The sequence below is a fragment of the Lactuca serriola genome, chromosome 3 (assembly GCF_051521515.1).
Source record: "Lactuca serriola cultivar US96UC23 chromosome 3, Lser_US96UC23_V15, whole genome shotgun sequence".
NCBI classification, from domain to species: domain Eukaryota; kingdom Viridiplantae; phylum Streptophyta; class Magnoliopsida; order Asterales; family Asteraceae; genus Lactuca; species Lactuca serriola.
This window is the reverse complement of record NC_136410.1, coordinates 172,987,885-173,000,821: the sequence shown is the minus strand read 5'-3', so window position 1 is coordinate 173,000,821 and position 12,937 is coordinate 172,987,885.

The window sequence follows — 12,937 nt, the reverse complement described above, 5'->3', positions numbered from 1 at the left end:
CACCGTATAGGTTTCATTTAACTTTTGGGGTTGTTTTAATAAATGTTTAAACTTCTCGCTTACGAAACTTCGCTCCGCTCCGGTATCAAATAAGATGCATGCATAAGTGTGGTTTAGGAGGAACGTACCGGTCACAACTGCGGGGTCCTGAACTGCATCACTCTGACCCATAGTCAGCATTCTTCCTGCTCCTCTGTTTCCTGAGTTGTTGTTGTTGTTAGGGCAGTCTCGACGGAAATGTCCCGTCCTTCCACACCCGAAACAGGTGTGGCTAGGCCCTGCGTTGTTGCCGCCGGCATTGGTGTTGTTGGTATTGCGGTGGTTGTTGTTGTTCTGGTTGTTTCCCTGACTCTGGTTCTGAGAAGGATAAGTCCTGCAGAACCTTGCAGTGTGTCCCCTTCGGTTGCAACTGGTGCAATGGAACTCCCTACATTCTCCTTGGTGATGGAAACCGCACTTGTTGCATTTGGGAAGATTACCGGAATAGGGTCTTGAAGTATTTGAAGCAGCTGAGGCTGGAGCATGTGATGTGGCTGGTACCGGCGCAGTGACAGCGTGAACTGCCACCGTTTGCTGCTTTTTAGAGGTCTCGGGACCCTGACGCCCCTTCCTCTTGTTGTTCCATCCTTTCTTACCATCACTCTCCTTCTTCTTCTCAGTCTCTACCGGTTTCTCGCCCTTTTTGTGGTTATGATCATATAGCCTCTTTGCCAATCTCTTCGCACTGTCAAAAGTTTCAGGGTTCGCAGCTATCACATTCCCTTGAATGGGGGATGTCAGTCCCCAGATGAATCGTTCAATCTTCTTTCCCTCTGATGTGATCATACCCGGGCACAACAGAGATAGTTCGCTGAATCTCGATATGTAAGCATCGATGTTCCCATTCTGCACCGTGAGATTCCATAGTTCCTGCTCCATCTTCTGTATTTCGCCTCGGGGGCAGTACTCAGCCGTCAACATCTCTTTCATCTCTGCCCAGGGAATAGAGTTGGCGACAGGGAGTGTCATAGCTTCCACATGACCATTCCACCAAGTGAGTGCTTGGTCCACAAAAGTGCAGGCCGCGAACTTCACTTTCATCTGCTCGGGGCACTCGCATATCTCGAATACCGACTCTACCTTCTCGATCCATCGCTTTAGGGCGATCACTCCTCCGGTACCGTTGAAAGTTCGGGGTTTAGCGTTCGCAAAATCCTTGTAGGTGCACGTTTTAGTGAGTCCTTGGTTCGTCCCGTTGTTCGAACTTCCGGATCCTTGTCCGTTACCTCCTCCGTTGTTCCCTCGGTGAAGTTGTGCCATAGCCGCTGTGACTGCAGCAGACACGGCTGCCTGGAAAGCAGTGGAGTCAACTTCCGGCGGGGTTGGTTCGGGATTTCCGCGAGTAGCTGGGCGAGGCATCTTTCTGTCATGAAACGGAAAGATGTTGAGTGTACATGGTTTCTGTGAGGTGGCGACTCTACTAACTAGGTGTATGGTGCGAACCTAAACATTACTATCATCAAGCATGCAATCATAATGTCTCAACACATAGCAACTGAGAATAATTTAGCAAAACACACAAAAGTTTATTAATATTATCCGCATTTAGTACAAGAAAATTTGCTCGTAGGAGCATACATAAGTAATGCTAATCCGACAGCATAACGGCTCCATGAGTAGTGTAGTCACTTAAACATAGAGCCGGAGTACATAACATAGTTCCTAATAACCTACTATGATAAGTCTATCCCTAACCGCGTTGAGCTGCGTCAGGAGGTGGTGCCAAAGTCACATGCCGAAATGTTGCGCCAGTAATTGCGCCATCTCTGCCATGTCTCCAATAACCTCATCCCTCTCATGCTCTGCTTGCACCGCCCGAGCTTCCATAGCATACAGCTGTTGTCGCAGTGCGACGACCTCAGCTTCGAGGGAACGGTTCTCTCTTGGGGGTTCACTGGTGGAGCGGGGTGATCGGGTTGTGCTACGTCCTCATATGGCGGGATGGGGTCCTGGTCCCCAGCCTGACCTTCCTCGTCGTCACTGTCGATTCCTCCAAACTCGTAGTCAGTGTCTATGTATTCTCCGGGTCCGACATCGTGTGCTTCACCTGGATTCTCTCCTGGCTCATCCACAAGCATCCCGTGAGCTACTAAAGCCTGATGATACTGGATACCCTGCTGCTCCTCAGGCTCCTCCTCCTCTAGCCACCCGTTGTTTCCCTGATTAGGGAAGTAGGGGTCTCCAGGGTGATGAAAACCAGCCATGCTGTCTGCGCGAGTACGTAAATATGCTAACGTTATCCTAGGATGCTATGACTATTGTACAGACTAAGCAAACATTCTCTTTTTGGGTGATAAAGGGTATAGTTTTAGGTTCCCTGGCTATCCCGATCTCATCAAGACGTGTGTTAGTTTTACCTTGGAGAGAATGTAGTTGATCAGGCTACATTCACTCCTTGGTATCACTAAGAACAGTCCCGAATTAACCGAGATACCAGTGTTATTGTGTTTGATTCAGCGTTAGGTTCTTATTCCTAATGCAAGCAAGCGTGTTTTCTTTACTTGTTTTGTTCAGAGTTATGTTAGTCCCTCTTTTTGGTTTATAGTTGCATATCAATGTATGGCTCGACATGCTAGTTCACTATAAACAAAGCTCTGATACCAACCTGTCACACCCCCGAACCAGACGGCGGAAACGTCCGGGGGCTGTCGTGACTCAATTGAATACCATAACATTGAATATATATGAAACATAACAACATTCGTCACCATTCATCAACATAGTACAACCAGTAGTGTTTACATATCATACATTGTTTAAACGTTACATTCCCCAAAAATTAATTTGTTCAATTCATACAAAAATAAACTGCAACCATCACTGAATATGATTTCCCTTGATTCACTGGTTCCCTGAGAATACAAGTATTTTGAAAAACGTCAACATATGAAATGTTGGTGAGTTCATAAGTAGTGTTTGAAATCGAATGTTTGTATTGTTTGAAAAACCACCAGAAAATCCGATATTTTCTGAAAAGATAAGCTTTTGAAAACATTTGTGAAGATCCATAGGTATGCTTGTTTGTTTCTATACTTGTAAAAAATGTTCATTGAAAATGTATGCATTTCAAATCTGTACGTATTGAAAACCCTAGGAAAACCCGATGTTCTCCTAGTTCCTTGAATTACGTGATGTTACATTGAAACCATTGCATAGCGTATAGTGTTAGTCCCAGGCGACGTTGGAAGGTTCTCGAGCAGGATTATTTACTACAAACCCGCGTTACACAAACGCCCAGTTTATAGTTATACTAACGACTCCGAAGGCGTCGTCAGTACTAATCGCGTTATCCAATCGCCCTGACTAGGTGTAGTCCCACATCCGAAGAGAAAGAGGTCACGAAGGCCCCGGTAACTCCATTAGCCGGTTGGGGATAAAATGTACGAGGGGTCCCCGACCCGCCTCGCATGAAATGTAGACTTTACTAGCAATACCAAAGGACCCTTGGGGACCGGTGGTATACAAGCCATTGAAAGTCCATTTACGTTGTGTCGGATCGGTAAAACCCAACACACCGTAAAAAAAAATGTCTTCGGGCCTTAAGATCAGGTCATTGGGCTAGCTAGGCTCAACGAACAAGATTTTACACTTGTGGGGCCCAAAGATGGTGCGTAGACGTCTGTGCACACTCACATGTATAATGTATTACCAAACGTTACTTGTATGAATCGTAGTGTCGTAGTGTTAGTAGTTGTAGATTTCTATTGGCTCGAGACCGAGCCAATTCGTTTAACAACGACTTTTGGTATTGTAATGTATTGTATTTCGTCGATAGTCGCGGTGCCATTATTTGATCAAATTGTGTATATTGAACTAGCCTTGAAATATTCCTGTTTTCAGCCCCTCATTATTTGTAAAATTTACATTTTCAACCCTTTTTATTAAATACTTCCCGGTTTGGTCCTTAAACTATTTTTCTTGACATTTTAACACCAAAAATTATTGAAATTAATATTTTTCAACATATTTTTCATAAAAACAGTTTAAATCCTTGAAAATGCAGTTTTCTCGGTTTTAATCCCTTCTTTTCGCAACTTTGACAATTTTGGCCCAAATTGGAAAATTTTTGCAACTTTGGTCCTTTTTAAATTTAAAAAGCATTTTAAACCTTTGAAAAGGATTTGGAACACTTATAGTCCACTGTTTTACAGAAAGTTACAGTTTTGGCCCTCCAAAACAGAAAAATTCGCATAATGGGCCTTATTGGGCCGAAATTTTCATTTTTAGCCCATTAAGCTTGGAATTTATGTTTTTAATCCCCTAAATGAGTATATTTCCAGAAATTTATTTATGGAAACTGTTTTGGCACACTTCATCCATCAGAAACTGTGAAATGTCAATTTGGGCCCTTATTTTTGCATTTTTCACATTTTAGGCCCAAAATTTGTGTTTTTAACCCAAAGAAAATTATTACTAAACCACTTAGCCATTTTTCTTGAAACACTTTGTGTTTAGAAATATATTTGAAGCTAAAATCATTTAACACAAGATATATCTCGGTTTTGATGGGTTTTAAGGCTAGATCCAACATAAAAACACATAAAAGCATACATATAAGCATGGAAATCATACAAGGCATACAAAACACATATAGATCTACACTTTCACTTGTATTCCCCCCCCCCCCCCACAAAACTCATAGAAACAGAAAATAGGGGGTATGAAGCTCACCTTGGGGTGTTGATTCGGTTTTTGAAGAAAGATTGGAAGAAATGAAGTGACTTTTGGCCTTTGCACTCCTTGATGAACTTTTCGAGATTATGGGGGTTTCTAGAGTGCAAGATCATGATTTTTGCATGGATTAGGAAGAGATGTTTGATAAATAAGGAATACAAATCATAGATCCAAGCAAAACTTTACCTTAGATGTTGATTTTTGTGGAAGAACCTTCTTGAATGCTTCCTAATTTTCGAGATTTTGGATGGAGGGGGAGAGATGTTCTTGAGTGATCTAGAGAGTGTTTGAGAGATTTTTGGTGGGTGTATGTGTGTATGGCCGAGAGTGAGAGAGGAGAGAAGAAGTGAAGTGATCTTTGAAGTGAAGTGCATGGAGAAATGAGAATAATGCATGGATATCCTATGGGTAAAGATGAGGTGTCACTTGAAAGTCAACTCTTTCTTGTGTTTGGGCCTTGGGCCGAGATTTTAGAGAGGGAAAAGAAAATTTTGGGCTTTTTCCCTTAAGCCCAAAATTAGAGTTAGTTTTGGGTGCTTATTAGCCTTATAAAATAAAATTGTGATTTTTATGCTTTAATAAGCTAGGTTAGGTTAAATTATGGATCAAAGCTTGTGATTTATTTCATTCTAGGCCCAATATGACCCAAGATATTGAAATAAATAAGTGTGGGTCCAATTAGAGCCCAATTAGGGTTCTAAGCCCATGATAGTCTAATTGGAAGCTTATTGGTCCATTGGGATCCAATAAGGAAGTTCTAGTCTAAAATAGACTTAACAAGAACTTCTAGGGTCTCCAATTGTTTGATGACTATTTGTGGTACTTGCATGATGTATTTGATTGAAGTTTTTGATTCACATTAACTTGAATATATAGATTACATGGCTCAAAATTTACAGTTGTGACATCATCCCCCCGTTAGAGGGAATTTCGTCCCGAAATTCTGTTTGAAAGCTAGATTTGAGAATGCTAGAATAGGTGAGGGTACTTTTGCTTCATTTGATCTTCGCGTTCCCACGTGAATTCTGGCCCACGCTTTGCGTTCCACCGTACCTTCACGATCGGGATGCGACTCTGCTTAGTACGCTTCACCTCCCTGTCTATAATTTCGATTGGTTCTTCGACGAACATGAGATTCTCATTGATTTCGATTTCGTCAAGAGGAATGACAAGGGTTTCATCTGATAGGCACTTTTTCAGATTAGAAACATGAAACACGGGGTGTACACCGTTTAGCTCTGCGGGTAGTTGTAGTCTGTATGCTACTGGACCTATTCGGGCGACGATTTCGAAAGGTCCAATGTATCGCGGGTTCAGCTTTCCCCGTTTTCCGAAACGTATAACCCCTTTCCAGGGTGAGACCTTTAACAATACTCGATCACCGACCTGGAATTCCAAGGGCTTTCGCCGTTTATCAGCGTAGCTCTTTTGCCGGTCACGCGATGCCTGTAATCGAGCTTTGATCTGGACAATCTTTTCTGTGGTCTCGCGAATGATTTCCGGTCCCGTTAATGCCCTGTTTGACGTATGTGTTCTTGCTAGCTGGGTGTCACCTACTTCAGCCCAACATAACGGTGATCTACATTTACGCCCGTACAGTGCTTCGAAAGGGGCCACCTTAATGCTCGAATGATAACTATTGTTATATGAAAACTCGATCAACGGTAGGTGGGTATCCCAAGACTTTCCGAAGTCTATCACACATGCACGAAGCATGTCTTCAAGCGTCTGAATGGTTCGTTCGCTTTGACCGTCCGTTTGTGGGTGATACGCGGTGCTCATATCAAGATGAGTTCCCATGGCCTTGTGGAGCGACTGCCAAAAGCGTGACGTGAACCTACTGTCCCTATCCGAGATGATAGATTTTGGCACTCCATGAAGTCTTACAATCTCTCGTAGGTACAAACGCGTCAGCCTCTCCATCTTGTAGGACTCTTTGATGGGCAGGAAATGGGCAGATTTCGTCAGTCGGTCGATTATTACCCATATGGTGTCCAATCCGTCCGACGTCTTGGGCAGCTTGGTCACGAAGTCCATAGAAATCCCCTCCCATTTCCACTCAGGGATTGCCGGTTGCTGTAACAATCCGGAAGGTTTCTGGTATTCCACTTTTACTTTGGCACACGTAAGGCACTTACTAACATAAGTTGCGATTTCCGCCTTCATGTTAGGCCACCAATAGTGCTGCTTAATGTCCAAATACATCTTGTCCGAACCAGGATGAATGGAGTATCGTGTCTTGTGGGTTTCCTTCATAACGATCTCCCTGAATCCTCCGATTTTTGGAACCCAAATACGGTTCATGAAGTAGTATACCCCATTCTCTTTGACTTCCAGGTTCTTCTCCATTCCGCGTAATGCCTCGCTAGTTCTATTTTCCGCTTTCATAGCCTCTGCCTGGACTGATGCAATTTGAGCGGTCAGATGAGACTGAATGGTTATCGAGTGCGTTTTCGTACGGCGATTTGTGTACTCCTTCCGACTTAATGCGTCAGCTACCACGTTGGCCTTGCCTGGATGGTACTTGATCTCGCATTCGTAGTCGTTTAACAACTCCACCCATCTTCGTTGTCTCATGTTCAGCTCCTTCTGATTCAAGATGTGCTGGAGGCTCTTGTGGTCTGTGAAGATGGTGCACTTTGTACCGTACAGGTAGTGCCTCCAAATTTTTAGGGCGAAGACCACGGCTCCCAGTTCTAGATCATGGGTTGTGTAATTTACTTCGTGCGTCTTTAGTTGACGGGACGCATATGCTATCACTCTTCCACGTTGCATGAGAACGCAATCTAAACCTTGATTTGACGCGTCACAGTAAACTACAAAATCTTCCGTTCCTTCGGGTAGAGATAGTACAGGAGCGCTACAAAGAGCTTGCTTCAAGGCTCGAAACGCAATCTCTTGTCGGTCTGTCCACTTGAATGGCACACTCTTTTGCGTAAGCAAGGTAAGTGGCTTGGCGATTTTAGAGAAGTTTTGGATGAATCTCCTATAGTAGCCTGCTAGGCCTAAGAACTGACGAATTTCTGTGGGCGTAGTCGGAGTTGCCCATCCTTCCACAGCTTTGACCTTAGAGGGATCCACATGAATTCCATCTTGGCTAACTACGTGACCTAGAAAATTCACGCTCCGTAGCCAAAACTCACACTTAGAGAGTTTGGCGTAAAGCCTTTCCAATCGCAGCGTTTCTAGGACTTGTCGGAGATGTTGGCCATGCTCCTCTTTGCTTCGAGAATAGACGAGGATGTCATCGATAAACACAATGACGAAGTTGTCAAGGAATGGTCGACAGACTCGATTCATTAGGTCCATGAATGCGGCAGGTGCATTCGTTAGACCGAAGGGCATTACGACGAATTCATAATGTCCATAGCGGGTTCGGAAAGCGGTTTTAGGAATATCTTCTTCTCGGACCTTGAGTTGATGGTATCCGGACCGTAGATCTATTTTAGAAAAATAGCTAGCTCCTTGGAGCTGGTCGAATAGATCATCGATTCGTGGGAGTGGGTAGCGGTTTTTAACAGTGAGTTTATTCAACTCTCTGTAATCGATGCACATTCTGAAAGATCCGTCCTTCTTCTTGACAAAGAGCACCGGAGCTCCCCATGGCGAGTAGCTAGGTCGGATAAATCCCTTGTCCAGAAGCTCACTGAGTTGGCTGGACAATTCCTGCATTTCAGCAGGTGCCAATCGATATGGTGATTTAGCGAGAGGAGTTGCTCCTGGGACGAGGTCGATTCGGAACTCAACCTGTCTCTCTGGGGGTACTCCTGGAAGATCTTCAGGAAACACGTCCGGGAATTCACACGCTACCGGAATGTCTTGGATGTTAATTTCTTCTTTGGCCTTGTCCACTATGTGGGCCAAGAACGCTAAGTTGTTCTTTCGCAGATGTTTTTGTGCTTTGATGCACGAGATAAGACGAAGATTCGTGCTAGGTTTGTCTCCGTAAATTACTAGGGTTTCGTGATTCGGGAGACGAAGGCGAACGGCCTTCTCGTGGCACATAATCTCAGCATGGTGGGGGCTTAACCAATCCATGCCGATAATCACATCGAAACTCCTAATTGACACTGGCATCAGATCTATTCGTAAGACGTGTTGGTTAAGGGTTAGGGTACATCCAGCGTAGATTTCCCTAGTGGATTCGGTCTTCCCATTGGCCATTTCCACCGTATAGGTTTCATTTAACTTTTGGGGTTGTTTTAATAAATGTTTAAACTTCTCGCTTACGAAACTTCGCTCCGCTCCGGTATCAAATAAGATGCATGCATAAGTGTGGTTTAGGAGGAACGTACCGGTCACAACTGCGGGGTCCTGAACTGCATCACTCTGACCCATAGTCAGCATTCTTCCTGCTCCTCTGTTTCCTGAGTTGTTGTTGTTGTTAGGGCAGTCTCGACGGAAATGTCCCGTCCTTCCACACCCGAAACAGGTGTGGCTAGGCCCTGCGTTGTTGCCGCCGGCATTGGTGTTGTTGGTATTGCGGTGGTTGTTGTTGTTCTGGTTGTTTCCCTGACTCTGGTTCTGAGAAGGATAAGTCCTGCAGAACCTTGCAGTGTGTCCCCTTCGGTTGCAACTGGTGCAATGGAACTCCCTACATTCTCCTTGGTGATGGAAACCGCACTTGTTGCATTTGGGAAGATTACCGGAATAGGGTCTTGAAGTATTTGAAGCAGCTGAGGCTGGAGCATGTGATGTGGCTGGTACCGGCGCAGTGACAGCGTGAACTGCCACCGTTTGCTGCTTTTTAGAGGTCTCGGGACCCTGACGCCCCTTCCTCTTGTTGTTCCATCCTTTCTTACCATCACTCTCCTTCTTCTTCTCAGTCTCTACCGGTTTCTCGCCCTTTTTGTGGTTATGATCATATAGCCTCTTTGCCAATCTCTTCGCACTGTCAAAAGTTTCAGGGTTCGCAGCTATCACATTCCCTTGAATGGGGGATGTCAGTCCCCAGATGAATCGTTCAATCTTCTTTCCCTCTGATGTGATCATACCCGGGCACAACAGAGATAGTTCGCTGAATCTCGATATGTAAGCATCGATGTTCCCATTCTGCACCGTGAGATTCCATAGTTCCTGCTCCATCTTCTGTATTTCGCCTCGGGGGCAGTACTCAGCCGTCAACATCTCTTTCATCTCTGCCCAGGGAATAGAGTTGGCGACAGGGAGTGTCATAGCTTCCACATGACCATTCCACCAAGTGAGTGCTTGGTCCACAAAAGTGCAGGCCGCGAACTTCACTTTCATCTGCTCGGGGCACTCGCATATCTCGAATACCGACTCTACCTTCTCGATCCATCGCTTTAGGGCGATCACTCCTCCGGTACCGTTGAAAGTTCGGGGTTTAGCGTTCGCAAAATCCTTGTAGGTGCACGTTTTAGTGAGTCCTTGGTTCGTCCCGTTGTTCGAACTTCCGGATCCTTGTCCGTTACCTCCTCCGTTGTTCCCTCGGTGAAGTTGTGCCATAGCCGCTGTGACTGCAGCAGACACGGCTGCCTGGAAAGCAGTGGAGTTAACTTCCGGCGGGGTTGGTTCGGGATTTCCGCGAGTAGCTGGGCGAGGCATCTTTCTGTCATGAAACGGAAAGATGTTGAGTGTACATGGTTTCTGTGAGGTGGCGACTCTACTAACTAGGTGTATGGTGCGAACCTAAACATTACTATCATCAAGCATGCAATCATAATGTCTCAACACATAGCAACTGAGAATAATTTAGCAAAACACACAAAAGTTTATTAATATTATCCGCATTTAGTACAAGAAAATTTGCTCGTAGGAGCATACATAAGTAATGCTAATCCGACAGCATAACGGCTCCATGAGTAGTGTAGTCACTTAAACATAGAGCCGGAGTACATAACATAGTTCCTAATAACCTACTATGATAAGTCTATCCCTAACCGCGTTGAGCTGCGTCAGGAGGTGGTGCCAAAGTCACATGCCGAAATGTTGCGCCAGTAATTGCGCCATCTCTGCCATGTCTCCAATAACCTCATCCCTCTCATGCTCTGCTTGCACCGCCCGAGCTTCCATAGCATACAGCTGTTGTCGCAGTGCGACGACCTCAGCTTCGAGGGAACGGTTCTCTCTTGGGGGTTCACTGGTGGAGCGGGGTGATCGGGTTGTGCTACGTCCTCATATGGCGGGATGGGGTCCTGGTCCCCAGCCTGACCTTCCTCGTCGTCACTGTCGATTCCTCCAAACTCGTAGTCAGTGTCTATGTATTCTCCGGGTCCGACATCGTGTGCTTCACCTGGATTCTCTCCTGGCTCATCCACAAGCATCCCGTGAGCTACTAAAGCCTGATGATACTGGATACCCTGCTGCTCCTCAGGCTCCTCCTCCTCTAGCCACCCGTTGTTTCCCTGATTAGGGAAGTAGGGGTCTCCAGGGTGATGAAAACCAGCCATGCTGTCTGCGCGAGTACGTAAATATGCTAACGTTATCCTAGGATGCTATGACTATTGTACAGACTAAGCAAACATTCTCTTTTTGGGTGATAAAGGGTATAGTTTTAGGTTCCCTGGCTATCCCGATCTCATCAAGACGTGTGTTAGTTTTACCTTGGAGAGAATGTAGTTGATCAGGCTACATTCACTCCTTGGTATCACTAAGAACAGTCCCGAATTAACCGAGATACCAGTGTTATTGTGTTTGATTCAGCGTTAGGTTCTTATTCCTAATGCAAGCAAGCGTGTTTTCTTTACTTGTTTTGTTCAGAGTTATGTTAGTCCCTCTTTTTGGTTTATAGTTGCATATCAATGTATGGCTCGACATGCTAGTTCACTATAAACAAAGCTCTGATACCAACCTGTCACACCCCCGAACCAGACGGCGGAAACGTCCGGGGGCTGTCGTGACTCAATTGAATACCATAACATTGAATATATATGAAACATAACAACATTCGTCACCATTCATCAACATAGTACAACCAGTAGTGTTTACATATCATACATTGTTTAAACGTTACATTCCCCAAAAATTAATTTGTTCAATTCATACAAAAATAAACTGCAACCATCACTGAATATGATTTCCCTTGATTCACTGGTTCCCTGAGAATACAAGTATTTTGAAAAACGTCAACATATGAAATGTTGGTGAGTTCATAAGTAGTGTTTGAAATCGAATGTTTGTATTGTTTGAAAAACCACCAGAAAATCCGATATTTTCTGAAAAGATAAGCTTTTGAAAACATTTGTGAAGATCCATAGGTATGCTTGTTTGTTTCTATACTTGTAAAAAATGTTCATTGAAAATGTATGCATTTCAAATCTGTACGTATTGAAAACCCTAGGAAAACCCGATGTTCTCCTAGTTCCTTGAATTACGTGATGTTACATTGAAACCATTGCATAGCGTATAGTGTCAGTCCCAGGCGACGTTGGAAGGTTCTCGAGCAGGATTATTTACTACAAACCCGCGTTACACAAACGCCCAGTTTATAGTTATACTAACGACTCCGAAGGCGTCGTCAGTACTAATCGCGTTATCCAATCGCCCTGACTAGGTGTAGTCCCACATCCGAAGAGAAAGAGGTCACGAAGGCCCCGGTAACTCCATTAGCCGGTTGGGGATAAAATGTACGAGGGGTCCCCGACCCGCCTCGCATGAAATGTAGACTTTACTAGCAATACCAAAGGACCCTTGGGGACCGGTGGTATACAAGCCATTGAAAGTCCATTTACGTTGTGTCGGATCGGTAAAACCCAACACACCGTAAAAAAAAATGTCTTCGGGCCTTAAGATCAGGTCATTGGGCTAGCTAGGCTCAACGAACAAGATTTTACACTTGTGGGGCCCAAAGATGGTGCGTAGACGTCTGTGCACACTCACATGTATAATGTATTACCAAACGTTACTTGTATGAATCGTAGTGTCGTAGTGTTAGTAGTTGTAGATTTCTATTGGCTCGAGACCGAGCCAATTCGTTTAACAACGACTTTTGGTATTGTAATGTATTGTATTTCGTCGATAGTCGCGGTGCCATTATTTGATCAAATTGTGTATATTGAACTAGCCTTGAAATATTCCTGTTTTCAGCCCCTCATTATTTGTAAAATTTACATTTTCAACCCTTTTTATTAAATACTTCCCGGTTTGGTCCTTAAACTATTTTTCTTGACATTTTAACACCAAAAATTATTGAAATTAATATTTTTCAACATATTTTTCATAAAAACAGTTTAAATCCTTGAAAATGCAGTTTTCTCGGTTTTAA